The sequence below is a fragment of the Hydra vulgaris genome, chromosome 02, assembly GCF_038396675.1.
Source record: "Hydra vulgaris chromosome 02, alternate assembly HydraT2T_AEP".
In the NCBI taxonomy this organism is placed as follows: Eukaryota; Metazoa; Cnidaria; class Hydrozoa; order Anthoathecata; family Hydridae; genus Hydra; species Hydra vulgaris.
Genome location: NC_088921.1, coordinates 21,022,867 through 21,047,221, shown reverse-complemented (window position 1 = coordinate 21,047,221; position 24,355 = coordinate 21,022,867). Strand labels below are relative to the sequence as shown.

Sequence of the window (24,355 nt, the reverse complement as noted above, 5' to 3'; positions counted from 1 at the left end):
CTTTCTCCTGGTCCAAAGACATCAAGAAAGCACCGATCTTTTTTTCGTCGGTGTAATGGATGAGGTCTCGAACCAGGAACAAGTTCGAAAAGATGTTTCTTCCGGGTACTGAGCAAGTTTGGGAGGGTTCCAGGATTTTTTCGAGAACCTTGGCCATTCTCAAAGCCAGCGCTTTTGTGACAATCTTGTAGTCAGCGCACAGCAATGAGATTGGCCTCCAGTTCTGCAGCAGCGACAAGTCTCCATCCTTCGGAAGGAGACTAATCACGGCCGTCCTCTGAGACCACGGAATGTGGTTTTCAGTGTTTTCAAAAAAGTTTTCGTTAGCCAATCGTGTGAACTCCCCCCCATAAATACCCCATGTGCTCTGCCAGAATTCGACAGGAATTCCGTCGATTCCGGGAGATTTATTTTTTTGAAGGGATAGGGCGGATTGATAAAGTTCATTTACGTTAAATTTTTCATTTAGAAAAGTATTTTCATCATCTTTAAGGATTTTTTGAATTTTATCAATAAATCGGTTTTGCAAATTTTCATCAAGCTTTTCGTTATTATAGAGTTTTTTGTAATATTTTCTCAAAACTTTTTGAATGCCGTCTGTATCATTAACAGTTTTGTTTTCATAGGATATTGTTTTAATTGTTTTTTTGCCTTGGTTGTGTTTTTCCAAAAGAAACAAGGATCTAGAGGGTATTTCTCCCTCTTCGATTATTACTTGTTTCGTTCGGATAAACACACCATTCTTGTTATTTAATTCAGATAATTCTTTTTTAATTCGTTTAAGTTCGCCTTCATCACTATCGCGCTTAAGATTTTCTGCTTTTAAAGCTTGTTCTAAAATAGTAATTTTTTCTTTATTTTCTTTTCTAATTTCGCGACTTCTTTCTTCTGCAATAGCTCTAATCATACACTTGGTATATTCCAAGCTTGATTATTATTTTCAAAAAAGATTTGCTTTTGAATAACTTCAAAATCGCTTTTGAGAATTTCAATAAACTTTTTGTCATTTAATAAAGACGAGTTTAAGTGCCAATATCCCGGCCCCCTCGGATTCTCCCTTTCCAAAGAGATTTTGCAGGAAACCGAGCTATGGTCACTCCAACCCATCTTATTGTATTCGCTTGTTGTTATAAAATTTATCAAATTATTAGAAACATATATCCTATCAATCCTACTTTTAAAATTGAGGTTTTCGTATGAAAATACTTTTTTACTTGGGTTCTGCTTCCGAAAAATATCAGTTAGCTGATATTTTTCGATAAACAGTTTCAGATTTTTTCTACCTATTGTATTGTTTGGGTTAAAACGGTCCCCGTTTTCTCTGTCGAGAAACGGGTCCTCAACCATATTGAAATCACCCAATAGAATATAATAATCACACAATCGCGCGTGCCTATTCAAAGATTTATAAAAAAGTTCTTTTTTTTGCGGATCATTTGGTCCGTATACATTTATTATTCTACAAACCTTATCGTTTAATACAAAGTTAGCAGCAAGAATTCTACCGTTTTGATCTCGTGTTATGTTATTTAAAATTATATTTTTGTTAACTAAAATAGATACACCTTTTTCTCGATTGTTAGCGCTATTCCACAATGAATGGCCATTAGATTTTCGAAACCACTCTTTTTCCCAATTCGATTGTAAATTAGCGCAACAATGAGTTTCTTGTAGGCATATGATATCATAATTTAAAAAAAGTGTCATTAACGAATGTCTTTTTGAATCATTATTTAGCCCGTTAACATTTAAAGAAAGAATTCTTACTGCCATTTGTCTTTTTACTGAGATTTAACACATTAACTTTAGAAAAATTAAGCAAAACTTATTTAATACTTGTTACAAACTTATTTTATCTCAGTAAAGAGTTAAAAAGAACTTTTTCAAAGAAATTATTTTTTCAAAAAGCGCAGATTATATTACGTACACAATGTATATACTAGTATTAATAAAAAATAAAAATTATACTCTTACGTCCTCCAGAGAGATCTTGTATACGTCGCAGAATTTACTGTATTGTTTGTTTACTAGTTCAATGAGAGCGCTGTGTTTCATATTGATCGAGTTTTTCCACGAGGTCTTAATAATTCGTCGTTGTTTTGGATCGCGTTCTACTATTAAACTTTCAACTTCTCGGTTGTCCTCCAGCTTAAGATTTCTGTAACGAAGTTTCAATACTTGACCGATCAAGCGACTTCTATCTTCTTTGGGTACTCTCTTGCAAAAAGTGGAATCGATATTATACAGATTTTGTTCCAAATTAGGAATAAGTTTTGTTTCCGTTTCGACTTTTTTCTTTTTATCTTCGAAAAGTTTCTCGGTGCGAATAGAACTTTTCCTTTTCGGATTCTTTCCATCCGCATTATCGATTTCGATATTTTCCACCGCCAATTTCTCAACGGCAACCAATTCAACATTAGTAAATGAGGCATTATTCTCCTTGGCAGCTGCGTCGACAGATGCGTCATCCTCACCGCTCAGAATAATAGGGATATTGTCAGCAACATCGCCGTCACCTGCCATGTCATTAAATAAGCCGCTAATGGATTTTGCGGTTGCCGGAGGTATGGCGGTTTCCGAACTCAGGAGCGAGGTGTCGAGGGACGGGGGTATCCCCACATCAACATCAGCTGATGTGGTTACTAGCACCGTCTCTGTGGAAGAAGCCACAAACTCGACATCGTTCCTCAGCTCCCCAAGACTGCCAGTCAAATCCAAACCTTCTTCTTCAGGGCGATCGACTTTCTCTTCCTTTTCAGCATTATCATTTGCTTCCTCGATGACTGGTTGCGTTTCAAAAACGATTGTTGGGTCGGTAGGTTCCCAGGTGTACATGGTTTTTACTCGGTGACCTTTGATATTCAAAAACTCAGGGATCCGTGTTTGAAGATCTTCCAAAATTGCAACCAGTACACCAGAGTAGTACGGAGTACCATTTCGAGCATATTTGATAACTGGTTTTGTTGCAACATTTTTGCCGTAACCCATATTTTCTAAAATTAACCCAAGATTTATGACCTTTGCTTCGAGAGGTAATCCAAAAACGGACACGTGTGTCTGCCGCCTAAAGGTTCGGTTGTTAGTTGATAGCGAGAAACGGTGATAATAGCCTTTGATTGAGAGGCCATGTTCTAGTAACCGGTATTTAGAGTTTTCTGTCTTCATAACAATTTCAACCACTGAAGAGCGCCGTATCAATTGAACTCCATCAAGATCATGCAGAAGCTTGGCAGAATCAAGAGCCACCAATACGTCATCGAGAGTAATTTTACTCTGCAGTTTGGATAGTAAAGTTCTCGGAAGCTGCGGTTTTTCATCGACATATCGTGGTTTACTGCCATTCCGAGAGGTAGCGGCAACGTTTGAGTAGGTTCGCTTGAAGTTTTCTTCCTTTACGGAGTGACGCTCCACAACGGTCGGGACGCCAGAGTTGTTTGGAGAACGTTTCTCCTTGGATGTTTCCGTCTTGGTCGGGACGGTCGTTTTCGGCGATAAGACTTTCCGACGATCCATCACGGTCCGCGAAGATTCGAGTTCTTTGTACTCAGCGATGTCGCTATCGCTGAGATCATCGTCGCTGTAGCTAATGTTCGAGTGAAAATCGGGTCGATCGATCACGCTATCACGAACCAACTCCATCTTCTCCACAAGAACGGCAGCATCTCGATTGCGTTGCTCGAAGGAATTAGTGCGAGAAATCATCGTCTTCTCCATAGTACGTCTAAAATACAAAAAACCAAAAAAAGATGAAAATAGAGCTTTACAACCTTTAAGGCTTCTGGAACCACTGTCCCGGTTAATAACTAAGACTTTTTAGATCTTAGCCATTAGGCCGAGAAGCGATAACTGAACACTGCAGACATAGTCGGACTGACGCCGTCTTCAACAATGTACTTGTGGTTTGAATTAGAACGTCTAATCATTTTCGTCGTCGTCATCATCAGCAGCATCATCAGCAGCAGCAGCTGAGACCATTAGCGATGTTAGACACTCTGAAAGTGAAGATATTTTCTTTTTTCCAATCTGGGCCGCGCTCAGCAGTAGTGCAAAGCCGAGGCAACCCGTGGTCAGGGCAAGGTAAACCTATGATCCCATGACCTAATGCCAAAAATCAGATTAATATATGAGCCGGACTGTGCCGGCGTACCAGATATTAAACTGATAAGAACAGATACTTTTTTTTTTTGTGATAATTACATATATTTCCATATAAAGTATTTACAACAGGAGTATATTTACATGGTGGGGGGAAAAAATCTTGTAAAATATTATGTATTTTCTTAAGTCTCGTTTGATTTTAATTGTTAATTTCATGCTCTTTTTTTTATTTATTTAAATTTTTGTTGTGGGTATTACTTAAAACGAAAAGCGAAAATGAAAAAAAGCGAATAAAACAAATTCGAGATAATACCACAACAAGTCTTAGGAAAGTATAAACAAAATAAAACATATTGTCATTTAAAATATATATGTCTGGTTATTAACCCAGACTGTTAAAATAAAATCACACATCCATTAAAACCACCGGGTTTTGCAGGACATGTTCGTATATCGTGTGTTTATAATATATATTGCTGGCCATTAAGCCTGGCACTTAAAAAATATTGGCATGTCCGTCACACCGCAACGGCTGCTGGGGACATGCTTTTTCGTTTGGTTTATATTTAAAAAGAATATACAAATATACAGATTAATCAAAACATGGTTGAATTTTCTTCCTTATAAAAGGAACACAAGGTTTTGGGTATTCTTATCGCTTATCGCGTTGTTGATTGAAAACTGTTCGTGAAACATTTCCACGTTGTTTTTCCTTAAATATATGTTGTAATTTATCTTCCAGATGTTCCTAATTTCCTTTTTTATGACCTCTACAACTCTTGCTGAGGGTATAATTTTGTTTTCTTTTAATTTCATGTTTCTGGCCCGCCATAACTTTGAAGTTATTACGTTGGCCAGGGTTACAGCTATTTTAGCAGTGTGGTCCTTCTTTGACAAGTGGTCTATATTTGTCAGAAAGACCGCACGGACTATGTTAAAGTTTTGCTCTGTTATGAGCTTTTCATAAACATTTTTGAAATCCTTCCATACCGATCTAGCTTTCTTGCAGTGGATAAACGGGTGTAACGTGTTTTCCACTGCACCGCAGGTTTTGCAATTAGCGTTTCCCCGCCCTCTGTTTTTCCTCCAACTCTGAATCTTTTCAAGAGTCGGAAGCGAGTTTGTTAGTATTCTCCAGAGGACGTTTTTGCTGGGTCCGCTGGCATAGGATTTAAAACTTCTCTCCCATATTTTTTTCCACGGAAGTGATTTTTGAAGCTTTGCATCCCATGCCATTTGTATTTTTTGAATGTGTATGTTTTCGCCAAACTTGCTGACAATCGCATATATGTTTTTGGAGTTTTTGGTTTTTATTTCAAAAATTTTATCGTTGGTTTTAATTATCTCAACAACATCTTTGTAGTAAAAGGGAAGGTCATTAATTGATTTTGGAAAGTTGTTTCTGGTTAGAAACAACCATTGGGGGTAATTGGTTTTTGCTCTTCTAGTTAGGTGGTGGGCTAAATAGTAGTTTTGGATGAAACAAGACTCGTGAGAGTTATCTTGTTCCTTTATTAAAAAAATATTTTTGGTTCGGAGGGCTAAGCACTGTTTTTCGGTATCAAGTATGCCTAGTCCTCCTTTATCAATGGGTATATTTAAGATGTCATATTTTAAAGGTTGCGCGTAATCGCTTTGCCAGAGGTACGCGGATATTTCTTTTTTTATTTGTTTGGAAATTGTTTCGCTGATTGGGAAGCCGTTGGCCACGAACCATACCTTTGAGAGTGCAAGAGTGTTTACAAAAACACCCTTGCATCTCAAAGATATGTTCCGGTATTTGAAGTTTTTGATTTTTTTCCTAAAGCTTTCAACGGCTTTCTTCCAATTCACGCTAGCGGTGTAAGCTAGGTCGGTGTGGAAGGTTATTCCTAAAATTTTGATGCCGGTGGCGTTGCACCAGTTGATGTTGAAACATTTTTGTTTCAACACTCTGGCTGTGTTTTCGTAGTGGATGTGATTGAAGCCACCCAACGCCAGGCCTTTGGTTTTGTTTTTGTTTATGTTTGAGCCTGAGGCTTCCTCGAAGTCGTCTAGCGTTTTAAAAACGCATTCGATCGACTTCGGGTTCCTCAGGAACATCGTGGTGTCATCTGCATATTGGGAGACTTTTAATTTGTTTTTAGTTCCTGGAAGAGGAATGCCGTCCACATCAGGATTGTTTCTGATGTCTAGGGCCAGCGACTCCACAACCAGGCAGTAAAGCATAAGGGATATCGGGTCGCCTTGGCGAACTCCTCTGCTTATACTGAACGGCTTGCTCATGTAGCCGTTATTCAAAATAATAGATTGGGTGTTTTTCATTGTTTGTTCAATGGCGCTAATAAATTTTTTGCCTAGATTGAATTTCTGAAGTGTTTTGACCAGGAAGCTCCTGTCGATTTTGTCGAAGGCTTTTTCCTGGTCAATTGTAATCAGGACACCATCGATGTTTTTCTCGTTAGTATATTGTATTAAATCTCTAACCAGACAAATGTTGGAGAATATGTTTCTTCCCGGTACCGAGCACGTTTGCGACGGTCCGAGGAAAGTGTTGAGTACCTTTGATAGCCTCAAGGCGAGGGCTTTTGTGGCTATTTTATAGTCCGCGCACAGCAGGGATATCGGTCGCCAGTTCTGCAGCGCAGTTAGGTCTCCTTCTTTAGGAAGAAGACTTATCAGCGCCGTTCTTTGGGACCATGACAGCTCGTTGTTTACTTCGAAGACGTTAGCGTTCATGAGAACGGTTAGTTCTTCTCCGTAAACATCCCAGCATTCTTGATAGAATTCTACTGGGAGGCCGTCTATCCCTGGTGTTTTGCCTTTGTTTAAAGACATGGCCGCGTTTAAAAGCTCCTCACTGCTAAACGGGATGTTTAAAAACGCATTTTGATTATCCGAGAGCGAACTCGTAATGTTTTTTAAAAATTGGTTTTGCTTTTCTGTATTCAGCTTTTTTGCTTTGTATAAGTTTTTGTAAAATTTTCTGATTGTTTCTATTACATGAACGGTGTCCGTTTGCATGACATCGCCATCTTTAATTTGGTTTAGAACTTTTTTCTTTTGGTTATTTTTTTCCATATGAAGGAGAGCTTTGGAAGGTTTTTCACCCTCCTCTGCCAGGGTTTGCTTCGTTCTGACGAAAACGCCCCCGTCGCAGACGAGTTCTTGAAGCTCAGAATTTAGGTCTTCAAGTGTTTCCAAGTCTCTTTCTGGTTTTTGGTTTTCAATTTCAATTTGTTTTCGAATGTTATTTTGTTTGCATTTTAGTTCGCGCTTTTTTCTTTTAGATGTTTCTATAGCAATCAACTTTATGCGGGATTTTGTAATATCCCACCATTGATTGCTATTGAGGTAATTGTTTTTATTATTTTTTTCTTGTTCAAAATCGCTTTTTAGTTTCGCTTTAAAAGCGTGGTCGCTTAATAGAGAAACATTTAGGTGCCAAAAGCCCGGGCCTCTCTCACTCTTGTTATCGAGTATAAAAGTACAGCCGAAGGCTCTGTGATCACTCAGTATGTTCTCTATTGTGGCGCATTCACAGTTCCTCGAGGTCGTCAAAGGAACATAGATTCTATCGATTCTACTTTTGAAACTTTTGTCTGGCTTTTCATAGGTAAAGTCAACTTTGTTTGGATTACTCTTGCGAAATACGTCTACTAAATCAAATTTTTCGCAAAAGTATCTCAAATTGACTCTACCCACAGTATTATTTTTGTTAAAGAGATCCCCTCCCTCCCTGTCTAAATGGGGGTTTTCAACCATGTTAAAGTCACCCGCGAGGATCATATAATCCGATCCTCGCGCGTGCTTTTTAACCTGTTTAAAAAAATTTTCTCTATGTTGCGGATCATTAGGTCCGTATATATTAATTATTCTTATTGTTGTGTGTTTTTGAGAGAAACTGGCAGCAAGAATTCTCCCGCTGTCGTCTTGGCTAATTTCGTTAAATATATGTTCATTTTTAGATAGAATGGCAACACCCCGCTCTTTTTGGTTTCCGTTATTCCAAATAGAGCTACCATTTGTTTGGTGTTTCCATTCTAAACTCCATTTGTTGTTGCTTTCTTCGGTACTATGCGTTTCTTGCAAGCATATCACGTCATAGTCCGAATTATTGAGGAATCGAAATATTTTGTTACGTTTGGTCTCGGTTTGGAGACCATTCACGTTCAGCGTTAGAATTCTTACTTCCATTTTTCATGACAAAGTTTTTTTTATAAGATTGAATTAAACAAAAGAAATTCTTATTGAAAATATAAAATCACACACTTAGGTTGGCTAATAATAAATCAAATTTCGTGAAGAAGTAAATAAAATAATAAATTAAAAGACTCTCACCGCACCCCAAGCCGGTGGTTTACATTTCCGTGCGCTGTTCTCCTTTTCGCTCGTGCTTCTCTTTTCGTTTTTCGTTGCGTTTTTCTTTTTCTGTTCAGTTCCAGGCAAGTTCCGTCGTCATTGCTAGCTTTGTCCTCTTCGATAGTCTCAGCTCCACTGCACGATGATGCGTCAGTCATACCTTGGTCGCTATGGGTTTCTTGGATATCGATGGGAAGGACTTCAGAGGACTCCTCTTTGGTTGATAAATAAGGTGAGTCAGGAGTTACGGTAGAGGTAGCTATCGGTTGGGTGGTGCAGGGTGTTTCAGACGCTTGCGGTGCTGTCGAGATTTTTGTTGATAGTTCTTCAACTATGTGGTCGGCCGGAATTAAGGCCATTGCTTGGGTCGGTTGATCTTTGTTAACCGAGGTTATAGGCTGTGCTACTGTGGCTGTTGGAAATTGCCCAGTCTGGTTGTTATGCTGAGTTCTGACGTTGTAGCCGTCTATTTTCAGATGAGTTGGAATGGGTCTCGGCATGTCTTCCATCACCGCCACAAGGATTCCCGAGTAGTAGAGTAATCCACTCACGGGAGTTTTCCTCATGACAGGCTTTGTATACACATGCCTGCCATAACCCAAACGCTCAAAGGTTTTTCCAACGATCAGGTTTTTGTCCTCAATGGGAAGGCCAAACACAGAAACATGAATTCTGGAGGTTGGCGCCCTTTCAGGGTTTGATTTATAAAAGATGTGATGGAAACGGTTAATAACAAGTCCCCTCTCTAATAAGAGGTTCCTTGTTGTCTCCGTCCTCATCACGATTTCCAAAATAGAATTGTTATGAATTAATTGCAAACCTTCGAGGTCGGCTGCCATTCCTTCTTTTTCTAGTGACATCAAAATTTCTGTAATGGTTGTTTTTTTTTGAAGCCTGCATAACAGGGTTTTTGGTAACATCTTTTTCGTTTCATAAACATCATTATTTTCTATATTTTCCGCAGAAGATTTAGCTGCGTTAGCGTAACTTTTTTTTTTGGTTGGTCCGTTAAGGTCCGCAGATTTCAAATTTTTGGGCAGGGCTTCCGCCTGCTTTGTTTTCGGATGGTTCCCATCGTCCGCTTCGCTGTGTTGATCGTCTGAAGAACTGTATTCGATGTTGACGTCGACAAACAGCTTTCCTTCCGCAACCAATTTCATTCGTTCAAGAGATCTTTTCGCGATTTCATCGGTATTTGCAGCCATTGAAAAATGCCAATGCAAAAACCTCCATTTTAAAAATAAATTTCCAAAAAACCACTAAAAATATAAATTCCACTTTAAATATCGCTGTCTCGGCTAAAATCACGAACAGATACTACCCTTGATCTTAGCCATTAGGCCGAGAAGCGATAACTGAACACTGCAGACATAGTCGGACTGACGCCGTCTTCAACAATGTACTTGTGGTTTGAATTAGAACGTCTAATCATTTTCGTCGTCGTCATCATCAGCAGCATCATCAGCAGCAGCAGCTGAGACCATTAGCGATGTTAGACACTCTGAAAGTGAAGATATTTTCTTTTTTCCAATCTGGGCCGCGCTCAGCAGTAGTGCAAAGCCGAGGCAACCCGTGGTCAGGGCAAGGTAAACCTATGATCCCATGACCTAATGCCAAAAATCAGATTAATATATGAGCCGGACTGTGCCGGCGTACCAGATATTAAACTGATAAGAACAGATACTTTTTTTTTTTTTTTTTTTTTTTTTTTTTTTTACCAACCAACTAGAGTGACCTGAAGCTGAAACCAGACTTACACAGGGCCCTAGAAGGCGGTGTTATTTGGGAGCCGAGACTCCGTATTTTAGCCCATTTAAGGGTTTGTTTATGGCCCATTTAAGGGTTTAGTTGCCACTCAGCCGAAACTGAGCAGCGCCAACTTAATGGTTTATCTCCATTTAACGTGCGGAGTGGACGGACCGCTTTGAGATTTCCGGACGTAGAAGGAGACACTGAAAAAGCGACTACGCCAAGAACCTCTATCGACTGTCACGGTTTCGACCTTGTGCTGTTTCTGCTTTCTAACAACACCGAAACCAATTGAGAGATGGTCCGGAGCCGAAATAAGAACAGATACTTTTTTTTTTTTTTTTTTTTTTTTTTTTTTTTTTTTTTTTGTTTTCATATCATTTTTATTTAAGAATTACTAAGCTTTAAGAGGTTAGGTCAATCAAATTTTTTTTTTGGTTTATAACCTTTTTTTTTTAATTTTTTGTTTTTTAATTTTTTTGGTTTTTTACATTTCCGTTTTTAGTTTTATAAGAGGTATTTTAAAGAATTTTTTATTTGTTAAGATAAGATGAAGGATGATAAGAACAGATACTACACTTGATCTTAGCCATTAGGCCGAGAAGCGATAACTGAACACTGCAGACATAGTCGGACTGACGCCGTCTTCAACAATGTACTTGTGGTTTGAATTAGAATGTCTAATCATTTTCGTCGTCGTCATCATCAGCAGCATCATCAGCAGCAGCAGCTGAGACCATTAGCGATGTTAGACACTCTGAAAGTGAAGATATTTTCTTTTTTCCAATCTGGGCCGCGCTCAGCAGTAGTGCAAAGCCGAGGCAACCCGTGGTCAGGGCAAGGTAAACCTATGATCCCATGACCTAATGCCAAGAATCAGATTAATATATGAGCCGGACTGTGCCGGCGTACCAGATATTAAACTGATAAGAACAGATACTTTTTTTTTTTTTTTTTTTTTTTTATTTTTATTTTTTTTTTTCACCAACCAACTAGAGTGACCTGAAGCTGAAACCAGGCTTACACAGGGCCCTAGAAGGCGGTGTTATTTAGGAGCCGAGACTCCGTATTTTGTCCCATTTAAGGGTTTTTTAGCCCATTTAAGGGTTGTTTGGCCCATTTAAGGGTTTGTTTATGCCCACTTAAGGGTTTAGTTGCCACTCAGCCGAAACTGAGCAGCGCCAACTTAATGGTTTATCTCCATTTAACGTCCGGAGTGGACGGAGCGCTTTGAGATTTCCGGACGTAGAAGGAGACACTGAAAAAGCGACTACGCCAAGAACCTCTATCGACTGTCACGGTTTCGATCTTGTGCTGTTTCTGCTTTCTAACAACACCGAAACCAATTGAGAGATGGTCCGGAGCCGAAATAAGAACAGATACTACACTTGATCTTAGCCATTAGGCCGAGAAGCGATAACTGAACACTGCAGACATAGTCGGACTGACGCCGTCTTCAACAATGTACTTGTGGTTTGAATTAGAACGTCTAATCATTTTCGTCGTCGTCATCATCAGCAGCATCATCAGCAGCAGCAGCTGAGACCATTAGCGATGTTAGACACTCTGAAAGTGAAGATATTTTCTTTTTTCCAATCTGGGCCGCGCTCAGCAGTAGTGCAAAGCCGAGGCAACCCGTGGTCAGGGCAAGGTAAACCTATGATCCCATGACCTAATGCCAAGAATCAGATTAATATATGAGCCGGACTGTGCCGGCGTACCAGATATTAAACTGATAAGAACAGATACTTTTTTTTTTTTTTTTTTTTTTTTTTTATTTTCTAACGACTAGGGTTACCTGCAGCTGATATCAGGCTCACACAGGATCCTAGAAGATAGGTTTGTTTTTTGTTTAATTGGAAAGGTAAATTTATTCTATTGCCCACTTAAAGGTTTTCAATACAGCTACAAAGCCGAAACTAAGTAGCATTTATTTAAAGATATATATATTTTTTATGATAGTTAAAGATATTTATATAGGTTTTAGTATAGTTTTATAACTTTTTGTTAGTTTTTTTGAATAAATTTATAAATTTTGTATATGTGTTTTTTATTTTTTTGTTGTTTATGTTTTCTCTGAGACTTTTTTAATACCATTCGTCTCGGTTATTTATTAGATTTTTTGGATTTTGATTTTGTTGTAGCTTAGCCTCCTCCATTGCCTTTCGCCTAGCTATTTTTTCTTCTTCGTATATTTTTCGTTTTGCTTGCTTTTGTTCTTCATACTCTTGTCTTCGTTCCATTTTTTCTTTTGCATATTCGGCTCTTCGATACCGAACGTATCTTTTAAGTTCTTCTTCGCTGCAATAATTTTTGTTGAAACCATGAAAGAAGTTTGTGTTATAACACCATATCTCGTGGTAACTCATACCTTCAAATTCTGATGGGAGTTCAACTCCTGAGACATCAATTTCTTTTCTTTCATGTCTATAATCACTGTCATGGTTTTGAATAGGTTGTTCTGTATGTATTTCTTCAGATGGTGTGTTAATTATTTGCTCTATACTTTCTTCATTACTGGTGTCTGTTATTTTTGGTTTAGGTTCAGGGTTTTCAGTTATATTGGTTTCATTTATGATTGGCATTAATTTTATTTTTTTGCTACTATTCGGTTTTAATACTTTTACATTTTCTTGCCCTTTTTGAGATATGTCTTCAACTCTACATTTTGTAAAGTTTTGTGTTTCACATTTTGAAACTATTAAGCTAACGGTGGAATCGTCTATACACTTAGTTACAAATAACTCTTCAGGTTGTTCTTTTATATCTATTATTGTCTTTCTTGGTATTTCTACTTCTTCCTTCTTTTCTTCGTTACCTTTCTCTTTCTGGGGTACACTTCCTGCTCCCTCCTGTCCAGTATATATCGCTCTAACATTGTACCCCATAAGTTTTATTTGTCTAGGTATTGGACGCTCTAAATTGTCCATAACGGCCACTATAATTCCAGAAAAATATGGCGTTTTGAATTTGGGAGTATGCCTGAAAACTGGCCTTGTGTGGATGTGTTTTCCATATCCCAGTTCCTCTAATGCTTTTCCTACAGGAAAAAACTTCTTCTCGAGTGGAAATCCAATCACTGACACCGCTACTCTTTTCGATATACTTCTAGTAGGTGTGGAGTTATGAAAATGGTAGAGTTTACCATTTATAAAAAGACCTTTTTCTTGTAGAAAATGCTTTGCTTTGTCAGATCTCATGACAATTTCTATCATGGACCCGTTCCTAATTAATTGGAATCCCTCTAACTCCTTATCTAACCCGACATCCTCTATAGCTGATAACACCTCGTCCTCTGTAATTCTCGTGTCTAAAGAACACAAAAGAGTGTTTTTTAAACTCGAATATCCAAATGATGTACAAGCTGTTGCTTGCGCATAGCTTTTAACTTTGGCGTTATTGTCATCAACGTTTAAAGGTGATGGATTTTTTAAAGCCATGGTTATAGATACACTAAGTGTATTCCTAAGGTCAATATAACAGGCCAGTAGACCTTCAACACTAAAACAAAACCAAAAATCAAAGACACTTAACACCCTACAAACTAAAATTGCCGTACCGGCAACCCGTTGTAGAGGTAAGGTAAACCCTTAGTAATCACTAATGAGGCACGTAGACCTCACTAAAGGTGATCACTAGCTCAGTTTTATACCTAAGATCAAGAATCAAGAACAGATACTACACTTGATCTTAGCCATTAGGCCGAGAAGCGATAACTGAACACTGCAGCCATAGTCGGACTGACGCCGTCTTCAACAATGTACTTGTGGTTTGAATTAAAACGTCTAATCATTTTCGTCGTCGTCATCATCAGCAGCATCATCAGCAGCAGCAGCTGAGACCATTAGCGATGTTAGACACTCTGAAAGTGAAGATATTTTCTTTTTTCCAATCTGGGCCGCGCTCAGCAGTAGTGCAAAGCCGAGGCAACCCGTGGTCAGGGCAAGGTAAACCTATGATCCCATGACCTAATGCCAAAAATCAGATTAATATATGAGCCGGACTGTGCCGGCGTACCAGATATTAAACTGATAAGAACAGATACTACACTTGATCTTAGCCATTAGGCCGAGAAGCGATAACTGAACACTGCAGACATAGTCGGACTGACGCCGTCTTCAACAATGTACTTGTGGTTTGAATTAGAACGTCTAATCATTTTCGTCGTCGTCATCATCAGCAGCATCATCAGCAGCAGCAGCAGCTGAGACCATTAGCGATGTTAGACACTCTGAAAGTGAAGATATTTTCTTTTTTCCAATCTGGGCCGCGCTCAGCAGTAGTGCAAAGCCGAGGCAACCCGTGGTCAGGGCAAGGTAAACCTATGATCCCATGACCTAATGCCAAGAATCAGATTAATATATGAGCCGGACTGTGCCGGCGTACCAGATATTAAACTGATAAGAACAGATACTTTTTTTTTTTTTTTTTTTTTTTATATACCAACAAGCTAGAGTGACCTGTTGCTGAAACCAGACTTACACAGGGCCCTAGATGGCAGTTTTTGTTTTATATTTTTTATTTATTTTTTTAGTTATATGTTTTATATTTTGTTTTCTAGTTTCATTTTTTTATATTTTTGTTTTTTGTTTTAGTGTTTTGTATTTTTAGTTTAATTTGGATTTTTAAGTTTCGTATTTTTGTCTCTCAAGTCCTATTTGAGTAGTTTTTTAATGTGACTCTTTAATACATAAGACTTTTGTTTTTAAATAGTAATGGATGTCTTATTATGGTTTAATCGTATTTTTTTTTTTTTATTTTTTTTTTTTTTTTTTATTTTTTTTTTTGATATACTTTTGTTTCTGTTTTTACATTTTTGGTTGGTAAAATAACTTTGTGTGCTGTTCAAAGATTTTTAACTTTCAGCTTGTGGTGTTAGTTTTGCTTTTTTAGATTGGTAGATTTGTTTTTTAATTGCACGCTCTTCTTGTTTTTTTTCATGGTCAGGTTGAAACTGTGAATATTCCTTTCTCCTTTGATCCCACTCCGCTTTTCTACAGGCTATATATCTATTTCTTAAGGTTTCATCCTCAGTGTTTCTATTAACGTTTTTGAATTCTTTCATGTTGTATGAATACATATCACCTGAATCCATTTGCTGAAATGCAATTGGAATAAGTTGATCAGTTCTTTTTTCAAATGATTTGTACATGCCTACAGCTCTTTCATATTGTACCCATTCATATTTTTTATACACTTTAAATTTTTTCAGTTCTTCTTCACTGCAGTTCAGTCTATCAAATTTCTTAAAATGTTTCCAATTATAATCCACTTTGTCTAAGTGGTACAATTTTAAAAATTCATCAGGCACTTCACATTCGTCCTCACTACTTTCATTATTGCTATTATTATCATTACAATCATGGTCGTCTTGACTATCAGCATTAACTTTACTATTATTATCATCTTTACTATCATCTTTATCTTTACTATCGTTATCATCTTTACTATTATCTTTATCCTTACTAGGATTGCCATCTTTCCTATCATCGTCATCTTTACTACCATCGCCATCACTATTTTCATCGTTATCCTTACTATCATCATTATCTTTACTTTCATTGCCATCTTTACTATCATCGTCATCATTTTTTCCATCGTCATCTTTACTATCATCTTTATCTTTATAATCATTCCTATCTTCACTATCATCGCCATCATTACTATTATCATCATCTTCATTATCATCCTTGAGACTATCCTCTTCTTCACTATCCTGTTCGTTTATTTTATCTGCTACCTTTTTGACTTCGTTGGTTTTACTTGTATCCAAATCGTTCGTTGTTCTTCTTTCGAGATTTGTTTTCAGTTGGGATTCTGTAGCCGTTTCTAATGTTTGTGTTTGTACTTTCTCTTTATATTTATTTACTTCGTTTTCTATTACCGTGCTTTCATTTATTATAATGTGATTTGGATTTTCAATTTCTACATAAGTTGTGTCCAAGCGATTATTATTAGATGGTTTGTTATAATCGTTTGGATCTTTTTGTTGGTTAGTTGTATATTTTTTTTGTGGTCTTCCCACATCTTCTTGACCGTTGTAAATTGCCCTAACTTCATAACCATTTAAGTTAATGAATCTAGGGATTGGCTTTTGAAGGTTGTCCATAATCACGACTATAATACCGGAATAATATGGCGTTTTGTTTTTAGGTGTACTTCTTAGTAAAGGCTTAGTTCGTAAGTGCCTTCCATATCCCAGCTCCTCGAGGTACTTCCCAGCTGGAAAATTGCTTTCTTCTATTGGCAAACCTAGTATTGATATTGTCACTCTTTTGTTGATATTCCTGTTTGGGGTAGAGGGGTAGAAAGGATGTTTTACACCATTGATATTGATACCTTTTTCAAGAATTGTATGTTTAATTAAATCATTTTTCATAACAATTTCGATAACTGAGCCATTTCTAATTTGTTGATAACCAAATAGATATTTGTCATATCCTGCCTCTTCAATAGCTAATAGAAAATCGTTGTCACTAACTTTAGTTTGGACTTTACACAAAAGGGTATTTTTAAGGGATTTGTGGTCGTTAATGTAGTTGTTGTTTGTTGTAACTTGGGCATAGGTTTTACAAGCAGCCTGTGCATTAACAATAGTTTGGGCTGTAGCAGCACCAATATCAGTAACTACCTCCATGGACGTTTTTGGGTCGATTTGTAACATGGTAAATAGTACTAACTATATAATACACTCTTAACTACTCGGACGCTCTGAGGCCAGTAGACCTCTAATGAGGTCTAATCAACCTCTTTAAACTCACACTCTCTTTAACTCACTGAGATCTACGATCTCTACAATCTCTCAGTGACTCAATACACTAAATAAAGGAACCAGTACACTCTTATATCACTCGTCCTTGCAACCCGTGGAAGGCGCAAGGTAATACTCACTAAACACTCAGAAGGCCAGTAGACCTTCTATATACTAGTTAGGATCACTAGCTCGCCTAATTAAACTAAGATAAGAACAGATACTACACTTGATCTTAGCCATTAGGCCGAGAAGCGATAACTGAACACTGCAGACATAGTCGGACTGACGCCGTCTTCAACAATGTACTTGTGGTTTGAATTAGAACGTCTAATCATTTTCGTCGTCGTCATCATCAGCAGCATCATCAGCAGCAGCAGCTGAGACCATTAGCGATGTTAGACACTCTGAAAGTGAAGATATTTTCTTTTTTCCAATCTGGGCCGCGCTCAGCAGTAGTGCAAAGCCGAGGCAACCCGTGGTCAGGGCAAGGTAAACCTATGATTCCATGACCTAATGCCAAAAATCAGATTAATATATGAGCCGGACTGTGCCGGCGTACCAGATATTAAACTGATAAGAACAGATACTACACTTGATCTTAGCCATTAGGCCGAGAAGCGATAACTGAACACTGCAGACATAGTCGGACTGACGCCGTCTTCAACAATGTACTTGTGGTTTGAATTAGAACGTCTAATCATTTTCGTCGTCGTCATCATCAGCAGCATCATCAGCAGCAGCAGCTGAGACCATTAGCGATGTTAGACACTCTGAAAGTGAAGATATTTTCTTTTTTCCAATCTGGGCCGCGCTCAGCAGTAGTGCAAAGCCGAGGCAACCCGTGGTCAGGGCAAGGTAAACCTATGATCCCATGACCTAATGCCAAAAATCAGATTAATATATGAGCCGGACTGTGCCGGCGTACCAGATATTAAACTGATAAGAACAGATACTTTTTTTTTTTTTTTTTTTTTTTTTTAATTTGTTATGTCGCTTGTTAAGTTTTATTTTTTATTAAATTGTGAATACATTCTATAGGATGTATATAATGTAACTATTTGATGTGACATTAGTTGTACTTTCATTTATTAAGATGGTGTAAGAAACTTTATTTATTTATATCTTGACATTTGTAGAGTTTTTATTTATCTAAATGGTGAAGACCAGAGAGTTATTATTTATATTGCTTATTGCATTATTCATACAGAATGTGTCATTGAATATGTTGATTTGTTTAATTTTGACATATTTATTGTATTTGATTTCCCATAAATATTTAATTTCGTTTTTAATTTTTGCTATTATTGTTTTTGATGTTGTGTTTTTTTTTCTTTTACATTTTTGTTTCTAGCTCTCCATAGCTCCGTTGTGATTATATTTGTTAGTGTTGTTACAATTTTTGCTGTAAAGTTGTTTTTTGGTAGGTTTTCTGTGTTTATTAGAAAAACTGTATGAACTGTGTTAAACTTTTGTTCTGGGATAAGTTTTTCGTAAATGTTTTTGAAAGCTAGCCACACACTTCTTGCGATCTTACATGAAATGAAGGGGTGCAATGTGTCCTCATTTTTACCACAAACTTTACAGGCTGTGTTTCCTCGTCCTCGATTTTTGTTCCACTTTTTTATTTTTTCAAAAGTTGGTAACGAGTCTGTCAGAATTCTCCAAAGTGTGTTTTTGCACGGGCCTTGTGCATATGATTTAAAGTTTTGTAGCCATATTTTTTTCCAAGGTAGGTTCCTTTGAAGTTTAACTTCCCATTTTATTTGTACTTTTTTGATGCTTGGGTTATCTTCTGCTTTCAGCAAGTGGATATATAGATTTTTTGATGTTATTTTTTTGATTTTAAATATTTCGTTTGATAGTTTAAAGGTGTCTATAATATCTTTATAGTAGAATGGTGGGTCTTGTAGGGATTTCGGAAATTTGTTTTCTGTTAGGAATAACCATTGGGGATAATATAGTTTGGCAAATTTAGTAAAAGAGTATGCTAAGAAGTAATTTTGTATGTAGTAGAGTTCGTGTGGATTTTGACATTCTTTCATGTTTAAAGCGTGCTTCATTCTCAGGGCTAGACATTGCCTTTCTGTGTCTAGAATTCCAAGTCCACCAATATCTGTTGGTAAATTAAGGATGTCTCTTTTAATTGGTTCGGCGTGTTCACTCTGCCAAATATAAGCTGATATTGTTTTTTTTATTTGTTTAAGTGTTATTATATTTGTCGGAAAAACATTTGCAACGAACCAAATTTTAGACAGAGCTAGCGTGTTTAGGAATATTGCTTTGCATCTGAGGGAAACATTGCGGTATTTAAAGGATTTTGCTTTTTTTTGAAAATTTTCAAAGGCCATATTCCAATTTATGTTGGCCGTATATGCAAGGTCAGTATGGAAGTGTATACCTAATATTTTTATACCATACAAATTCGACCAATTAATGTTAAAGTTGGTTTGCATTAAAGCAGTAGTTGTGTTTTCGTATTCTAAGTAATTGAAGCCTCCTAGTGCCAGTGCTTTGGTTTTAGTTTTATTTATATTAGATCCGGAAGCTTCCTGGAATTGATCTAGTGTTTTGAAAGCTTCAATTACTGAATTCGAGCTACTCATGAACATTGTGGTATCATCAGCGTATTGCATAACTTTTAGTTTGAATTTAGTACCAGGCAGTGGAATACCATCTATTTTTTGATTGTTTCTTAATCGAATTGCTAAAGGTTCGACAGCCATGCAGTACAGCATTAAGGATATTGGATCACCCTGCCTGACACCTTTATTGATTGGGAATGGTTTACTCATGAACCCGTTGTTATATATTAACGATTGGTTATTTTTTAGCGTTTGTTTTATTGCATTTGTGAATTTTTTTCCTAAATTATATTTTTCTAAAACTTGTATTAGAAAGTTTCGATCAATTTTATCAAAAGCTTTTTCTTGATCTATTGTAAGAATAAAGCTTTTGATGTTTTTATCATTTGTGTATTGAATAAGGTCTCTGACCAGAAATATGTTAGAGAATATATTCCGGCCAGGAACGGAGCATGTTTGTGAGGTGCCAAGAATAGTGTTCAGAACTTTTGATAATCTTATGGCTAAGGCTTTGGTGATAATTTTGTAATCACTACATAGCAAAGATATTGGACGCCAGTTCTTTAAATCTGATAGATCTCCACCTTTTGGTAAGAGGCATATTAGAGCTGATCTTTGTGACCAGGAAAGTCCATCACTTGTTTCGAAAATATTTTTGTTTGCAAGTTGAGTGAATTCTTCCCCATAGATGTCCCAGTACTCTTGGTACAACTCTACAGGAAGTCCATCTATACCGGGGGTTTTTCCTTTTTTTAGAGATAATGCTGCATTTAGAAGCTCTTCTTTGCTGAAGTCGATGTTCAGATAAGCGTTTTGCTCTTTAGTTAAGGGGTTGTTAATGCATGACAGGAAAGATTTTTGTTTTTTTATGCAGAGTTCTTGTTTTTTAAATAGGGTTTTATAGTATTTTCTTGTTAACTTAAGAATATTTTCAGTATCGGTGTATAAGTGGTCATCATTTTTGATTTCTGTAATTGTTTTTTTAATTTGATTGTTTCTTTCCAAATGAAATAGAATTCTAGACGGTTTTTCATTATCTTCAATTATTGTTTGCTTTGTTCTTATAAATATACCATAGTGAAAAGAGAGCTCTTTCAGTTCAGTTTTAAGTTGTTTAATTTTTTCTTTGTTTGGGTTTAGGTTTTGTTTTTCAGACTCAATCATTCTTTCAAGGTAAAATTTTTTTCGATATTTTTCTTTTTGTTTTATGGATGAGATGCCAATTGCTACGGATTTAATTTGATGTTTCACTATGTCCCACCATTGGTTACTATTCTCATATAGATGTTTTTCTTCTTTAAATTTTTCAAAATCAAGTTTAAGGTTCTCCTTAAACTGGCTATCTGTTAGTAAAGTTGTGTTTAGATGCCAGTAACCTGGACCTTTTTCATTATGTGTTTCCGCAGGGTATTGGCAAAGCAAAGCTCGATGGTCACTTAGTTTCGGGTCAATAATACTAATTTTTATTTGTGTTTTCTTGTTTACTGAACTATAGATTCGATCAATACGACTCCTATAGGACTTATCTTTCTTTTCAAATGTGTACTCTTTTTTTATAGGGTTTGTTTTACGAATTAGATCTATTAAGTTGTGGTTTTCAGTAAAATTGTTTAGATTAACTTTCCCTAGGGTATTGTTTTTATTTAGCTGGTCTCCTCCATCTCTATCAAGGGATGGGTTTTCGACCATGTTAAAGTCTCCAACGAGAAAAAGAAAGTTAGAGTTTCGGACATGTTTATTTAATGAGCCGAAGAAGAATTCTTTTTCCTGGTTACCTGCCGTAAATATTTATTATCCTTATATACAGTTTGTTAAGTTTGACGTTAGCTGCCAGGATCCTTCCATTTTTGTCACGAGAGATTTCACTAAAAGGGCTTTCATGTTTACTAAGGATCGCTACACCACGTTCCTTTGCATTTTCGTTGTTCCATATTGCAGAACCTCCACTTTTAGCTTTCCATTCCTTTGTCCAAAGGTTTTGTTTTTCTATGGTGCAGTGAGTTTCTTGCATACATATCAGGTCGCAGTCTACATTTAGGAAAAAATTTATAACATTGTGTCTCTTACAATCATTATTTAAACCGTTTACATTAAAAGAGATAATTTTGATTGCCATGACTAAAACCTAAATTTTTTTATTTTTTTTTATTTTGTTTTTTATGGATTTTTTATTTTTATTGGCTTTTAAAAGTTTTATATTTTTATTTGTATAAATATATATATATATTTTTTTTTAAATTTTATATTTCCATATCATTTAGTTTATTATTATTATTTATTTGATATTGGGTACTAATCTTGTGTTCATATTTTGGGTTTATTTCGGGACATTTCCTTTCCGAATTAATATTAGAGTCTATATTGGATTTTTTTAAAGTTAACATTTTTGAGTCAAGCTGAGTTGTTTTTCTTTTCAGTGCCTTTTCTTGGGCATCTACGCAAGTTTCATCTTGTTCCATATCTTCATTTTGGTTAATTTCTGGACGGGGTGTGTCTACTTCTTCCACTTTCTTATTTTCATTAATTTCAAGATTAAGCTTTTTGCTTTGTATCACATCCATGCTTTGAGTAAGATTGTTATCGTATTTAGGCATTTTATATTCAAAGTTTAGATTTGTTTTCTCAGGTTGGAGGTTTTCCCAAGACTCCTTTGTGTTTATATAATTTTCTTTTTCTTTTTCGTTTATTGTTATACACTCAGTGGTTTCATTTTGGGAGGTTAGTTGGTTTTTGATCTCCGTCCCAGTTAATTTAGGTTCATCTTTATTATTAACATCATAAGTGCTATTTGTGGAATTATTTTTCATAGCAGGGTTGTTTTCCTGTCCAGTATATATGATTCTAACTTTATATCCCTCTATTTCAATATTTTGGGTATGGGTTTTTCGATTTTATCCATAACCGCTGTTAAAATACCCGTGTAGTATTGAGTTTTGTTCTTTGGAGTTGCTTTCATTACGGATCGGGAGTGGGTGCTGTTTCCCGTGGCCTAACTTCTCCAAAGCTTCCCCGACAATAAATCCTTTATATTCTAGAGGTAGACCCAACACAGACACAGTAACACGCTCGCTCGGATGTCTGGTAGGGGTTGAATTAGTAAAGCGATGGTGGAAACCTTTAATATCCAGTCCCATTTCTAGCAGTTTGTTTTTTGTTATGTCATTTTTTAATGTTAATTCAATAATTGAATCATTCCTTATTAGCTGAACTCCATCAATATCCTTATCTAATTCGTTTTCCTCTAAAGCTATAAGCACATCTTCGATGTTCAACTGGTGTTGTAGTTCACTAAGTAAAGTCTTATTTAATTGCCTAAGATGTTGTTTTGGTTGTGTTGGTTTTATAACTTGGGCATATGAACGCGTCATACTCCCGATTGCGTTAAAATCCATTTTTTCTTGCGCAAGTTTTAACATTTTTGGTGTTATAATTATATAAAGTCTCTAGCGTATAAAATCACTAGAGGCTAGTAGTAAAAAAAAAAAAAAAACTAGTTTGATTTATAACAAATTAATGTGAAAAACTATACTAAACTATACTATAAGCCAATAAGCCTTAGAAAATATAAATACTCATAGGTATTTATATAAAGAACGCTGTCTCCTCTAAAACCGGTACCCGATCTTAGCCATTAGGCCGAGAAGCGATAACTGAACACTGCAGACATAGTCGGACTGACGCCGTCTTCAACAATGTACTTGTGGTTTGAATTAGAACGTCTAATCATTTTCGTCGTCGTCATCATCAGCAGCATCATCAGCAGCAGCAGCTGAGACCATTAGCGATGTTAGACACTCTGAAAGTGAAGATATTTTCTTTTTTCCAATCTGGGCCGCGCTCAGCAGTAGTGCAAAGCCGAGGCAACCCGTGGTCAGGGCAAGGTAAACCTATGATCCCATGACCTAATGCCAAAAATCAGATTAATATATGAGCCGGACTGTGCCGGCGTACCAGATATTAAACTGATAAGAACAGATACTACACTTGATCTTAGCCATTAGGCCGAGAAGCGATAACTGAACACTGCAGACATAGTCGGACTGACGCCGTCTTCAACAATGTACTTGTGGTTTGAATTAGAACGTCTAATCATTTTCGTCGTCGTCATCATCAGCAGCATCATCAGCAGCAGCAGCTGAGACCATTAGCGATGTTAGACACTCTGAAAGTGAAGATATTTTCTTTTTTCCAATCTGGGCCGCGCTCAGCAGTAGTGCAAAGCCGAGGCAACCCATGTCAGGGCAAGGTAAACCTATGATCCCATGACCTAATGCCAAAAATCAGATTAATATATGAGCCGGACTGTGCCGGCGTACCAGATATTAAACTGATAAGAACAGATACTACACTTGATCTTAGCCATTAGGCCGAGAAGCGATAACTGAACACTGCAGACATAGTCGGACTGACGCCGTCTTCAACAATGTACTTGTGGTTTGAATTAGAACGTCTAATCATTTTCGTCGTCGTCATCATCAGCAGCATCATTAGCAGCAGCAGCTGAGACCATTAGCGATGTTAGACACTCTGAAAGTGAAGATATTTTCTTTTTTCCAATCTGGGCCGCGCTCAGCAGTAGTGCAAAGCCGAGGCAACCCGTGGTCAGGGCAAGGTATACCTGATCCCATGACCTAATGCCAAAAATCAGATTAATATATGAGCCGGACTGTGCCGGCGTACCAGATATTAAACTGATAAGAAGACGATACTTTTTTTTTTTTTTTTTTATTCTGACGGGTTACCTGCAGCTGATATCAGGCTTACACAGGATCCTAGAAGATAGGTTTATTTTTTATTTGTTTGGATATGTAAATATTTTTTATTGCCTTAT

General features: G+C 36.9%; 6 non-coding genes and 10 pseudogenes across 6 annotated transcripts; all 16 read right to left on the bottom strand.

Annotated features, from left to right (window-relative positions):
• Positions 1-4,018: 4,018 nt before the first annotated feature.
• On the bottom strand, positions 4,019-4,218 carry LOC136077283 (U2 spliceosomal RNA). The gene has a single exon (XR_010637001.1). It is a non-coding gene; the product is annotated as a U2 spliceosomal RNA (small nuclear RNA).
• Positions 4,219-9,618: 5,400 nt separating this feature from the next.
• LOC124813015 (U2 spliceosomal RNA) lies at positions 9,619-9,792 on the bottom strand (annotated as a pseudogene).
• A 174-nt stretch (positions 9,793-9,966) lies between these two features.
• LOC136077343 (U2 spliceosomal RNA) lies at positions 9,967-10,184 on the bottom strand (annotated as a pseudogene).
• A 515-nt stretch (positions 10,185-10,699) lies between these two features.
• On the bottom strand, positions 10,700-10,797 carry LOC124813012 (U2 spliceosomal RNA; annotated as a pseudogene).
• Positions 10,798-10,971: 174 nt separating this feature from the next.
• On the bottom strand, positions 10,972-11,200 carry LOC136077392 (U2 spliceosomal RNA; annotated as a pseudogene).
• A 339-nt stretch (positions 11,201-11,539) lies between these two features.
• LOC136077573 (U2 spliceosomal RNA) lies at positions 11,540-11,606 on the bottom strand (annotated as a pseudogene).
• A 174-nt stretch (positions 11,607-11,780) lies between these two features.
• LOC124812862 (U2 spliceosomal RNA) lies at positions 11,781-12,027 on the bottom strand (annotated as a pseudogene).
• Positions 12,028-13,760: 1,733 nt separating this feature from the next.
• LOC136077497 (U2 spliceosomal RNA) lies at positions 13,761-13,902 on the bottom strand (annotated as a pseudogene).
• Positions 13,903-14,076: 174 nt separating this feature from the next.
• Positions 14,077-14,268, bottom strand: LOC136077358 (U2 spliceosomal RNA). The gene has a single exon (XR_010637035.1). It is a non-coding gene; the product is annotated as a U2 spliceosomal RNA (small nuclear RNA).
• A 177-nt stretch (positions 14,269-14,445) lies between these two features.
• On the bottom strand, positions 14,446-14,642 carry LOC136077305 (U2 spliceosomal RNA). Its single transcript, XR_010637009.1, has one exon. It is a non-coding gene; the product is annotated as a U2 spliceosomal RNA (small nuclear RNA).
• Positions 14,643-17,063: 2,421 nt separating this feature from the next.
• LOC136077483 (U2 spliceosomal RNA) lies at positions 17,064-17,198 on the bottom strand (annotated as a pseudogene).
• A 174-nt stretch (positions 17,199-17,372) lies between these two features.
• Positions 17,373-17,564, bottom strand: LOC136077161 (U2 spliceosomal RNA). Its single transcript, XR_010636875.1, has one exon. It is a non-coding gene; the product is annotated as a U2 spliceosomal RNA (small nuclear RNA).
• Positions 17,565-17,738: 174 nt separating this feature from the next.
• Positions 17,739-17,948, bottom strand: LOC136077314 (U2 spliceosomal RNA; annotated as a pseudogene).
• A 5,398-nt stretch (positions 17,949-23,346) lies between these two features.
• Positions 23,347-23,538, bottom strand: LOC136077347 (U2 spliceosomal RNA). The gene has a single exon (XR_010637030.1). It is a non-coding gene; the product is annotated as a U2 spliceosomal RNA (small nuclear RNA).
• A 174-nt stretch (positions 23,539-23,712) lies between these two features.
• Positions 23,713-23,903, bottom strand: LOC136077233 (U2 spliceosomal RNA). Its single transcript, XR_010636953.1, has one exon. It is a non-coding gene; the product is annotated as a U2 spliceosomal RNA (small nuclear RNA).
• A 174-nt stretch (positions 23,904-24,077) lies between these two features.
• On the bottom strand, positions 24,078-24,307 carry LOC136077430 (U2 spliceosomal RNA; annotated as a pseudogene).
• Positions 24,308-24,355: the final 48 nt, after the last annotated feature.